The sequence below is a fragment of the Eleutherodactylus coqui genome, chromosome 1 (assembly GCF_035609145.1).
Source record: "Eleutherodactylus coqui strain aEleCoq1 chromosome 1, aEleCoq1.hap1, whole genome shotgun sequence".
NCBI lineage: Eukaryota > Metazoa > Chordata > Amphibia > Anura > Eleutherodactylidae > Eleutherodactylus > Eleutherodactylus coqui.
This window is the reverse complement of record NC_089837.1, coordinates 5,382,446-5,385,105: the sequence shown is the minus strand read 5'-3', so window position 1 is coordinate 5,385,105 and position 2,660 is coordinate 5,382,446. Positions and strand designations below refer to the sequence as shown.

The window sequence follows — 2,660 nt, the reverse complement described above, 5'->3', positions numbered from 1 at the left end:
GCATGAAGCGCCGGCCGGACAGCGTTAAACCCCGGCGGCAGGAGGGGGCCGAGGAATTCCTGCAGTATTTTTAGCTGCCCGATGAGGACAGCGACGGGAGGACGGCTGCAGCTGTCACACCGAGCAGGTGACACTGAGTCACAATGACCCGCCAACAACAAAGACCACCACACCAACACACGGACCACGGCTGGTGGGAGGGGGAGCGCTTGCATCTTTATTAAGCCTCCACCTGGAGCACAAACACATCACGGTCAGGACACGGCGCCAACATGGTGCCCAACGGCCCCTGGCACCTCTTCATTGGCCACTGCATGTGCTGGTGATGAAGAGACATTTGGCAAAACCTACATATGACTTTATGGAATGATCCAGAGATCGGCGTCCGGTTGGCTGAATGATTAATACGGCGGGCACAGTGAAAATACGGCGGGCACAGTGAAAATACATCGAACCAAGTGGAGACGAAGCGCGGTGCGAACACAGGCCAGGAACGGTGCAGATCCAGGAGGTGCCCAGGGTCAACACGTCATCAGGGGGGCGGCAGCGAACACAGGCCAGGAACGGTGCAGATCCAGGAGGTGCCCGGGGGTCAACACGTCATCGGGGGGGCGGCAGCGTACACAGGCCAGGAACGGTGCAGATCCAGGAGGTGCCCGGGGGTCAACACGTCATCAGGGGGGCGGCAGCGTACACAGGCCAGGAACGGTGCAGATCCAGGAGGTGCCCGGGGGTCTCCACGTCATCGGGGGGCGGCAGCGTACACAGGCCAGGAACGGTGCAGATCCAGGAGGTGCCCGGGGGTCAACACGTCATCAGGGGGGCGGCAGCGTACACAGGCCAGGAACGGTGCAGATCCAGGAGGTGCCCGGGGGTCTACACGTCATCGGGGGGCGGCAGCGTACACAGGCCAGGAACGGTGCAGATCCAGGAGGCGCCCGGGGGTCTCCACGTCATCAGGGGGGCGGCAGCGTACACAGGCCAGGAACGGTGCAGATCCAGGAGGCGCCCGGGGGTCTCCACGTCATCAGGGGGGCAGCAGCGAACACAGGCCAGGAACGGTGCAGATCCAGGAGGCGCCCGGGGGTCAACACGTCATCAGGGGGGCGGCAGCGTACACAGGCCAGGAACGGTGCAGATCCAAGAGGCGCCCGGGGGTCTACACGTCATCAGGGGGGCGGCAGCGAACACAGGCCAGGAACGGTGCAGATCCAGGAGGTGCCCAGGGGGTCTACACGTCATCAGGGGGGCGGCAGCGAACACAGGCCAGGAACGGTGCAGATCCAGGAGGCACCCAGGGGGGTCTCCACGTCATCGGGGGGGCGGCAGCGTACACAGGCCAGGAACGGTGCAGATCCAGGAGGCGCGCGGGGGTCTCCACGTCATCAGGGGGCGGCAGCGTACACAGGCCAGGAACGGTGCAGATCCAGGAGGCACCCAGGGGGTCTCCACGTCATCAGGGGGGCGGCAGCGAACACAGGCCAGGAACGGTGCAGATCCAGGAGACACCCGGGGGGGTCTACACGTCATCGGGGGGACGGCAACGTACAATACTGAAGCGGAGGAGACATCAGCAACCAGCACATAAAAAGTCCCGAGTATAAAACCGGCGAGTCCTCAGGTGCGATCCCCTACAAAATGTCCAGTACTTCACAAAACAGGTTCATTGTGCCGTGTATGGTGTGGGAGAAGTGGTGGTGGGGAGCTGGGCCGCACGGAGCACATGATTCAGAAGGCGGCCGCCCCACAGTAGTCATTGGCATCAAGTTTAAAAATCATTCAATGCATAAAACAAGGGCCGTACGGGGGTCTCCACAATCATCGCTCAGCCGCTGCAGGGAGGTGGGGGGACGCAGGTTTGTTTTAAGCCCCTCATTTGGTACAATAGCCCTTGTCACTTCAGCATGAAGGAGTTTGTGAGAGGGCAACTCAAGTCTGCAGGAAGTTCTCAACTTCTCGGTGGGACGGAAAGGGTTAACAGGAAAGCGTCTATCAGCAAAGTACAAGGCTGCAGGTTCATAAACTGAGGCTCTACAGAAGCTCCTGGGTCAGAGCCGCTCTACAGAAGCTCCTGGGTCAGAGCCGCTCTACAGAAGCTCCTGGGTCAGAGCCGCTCTACAGAAGCTCCTGGGTCAGAGCCGCTCTACAGAAGCTCCTGGGTCAGAGCCGCTCTACAGAAGCTCCTGGGTCAGAGCCGCTCTACAGAAGCTCCTGGGTCAGAGCCGCTCTACAGAAGCTCCTGGGTCAGAGCCGCTCTACAGAAGCTCCTGGGTCAGAGCCGCTCTACAGAAGCTCCTGGGTCAGAGCCGCTCTACAGAAGCTCCTGGGTCAGAGCCGCTCTACAGAAGCTCCTGGGTCAGAGCCGCTCTACAGAAGCTCCTGGGTCAGAGCCGCTCTACAGAAGCTCCTGGGTCAGAGCCGCTCTTTGGTAGAGATGTTCAGTGAGGTCTTCTCAGTCGCCTCCTCCTCGCAGTGACGGTGGATGGGACTGTCTGGCCGGAGGTGTTGGAGAAGAACTGGTGAAAGTGCAATGAGTTGTGAAGAACCGGCGTGTCCTCCTCCGAAAGAGTGCTAAATCGGGGTCTCCAGAAGGGACGAGACAGGAGTCGTGTCCGGTCCTGCTGCTAGATGGAGACGAGGACCTGCGAGGAAACACAGTG

At 60.9% G+C, this 2,660-nt stretch overlaps 1 protein-coding gene across 2 annotated transcripts in view; it reads right to left on the bottom strand.

The window, feature by feature from the left end:
• Positions 1-194: 194 nt before the first annotated feature.
• DNAJC5G (DnaJ heat shock protein family (Hsp40) member C5 gamma) overlaps positions 195-2,660 on the bottom strand; it is a 30,425-nt gene continuing 27,959 nt past the window's right edge. For both annotated transcript variants that reach the window (XM_066594356.1, XM_066594355.1), the window contains exon 6: positions 195-2,642. The gene's annotated coding sequence lies outside the window, so the exon portion shown is untranslated. The remainder of the gene's footprint in view (positions 2,643-2,660) is intronic.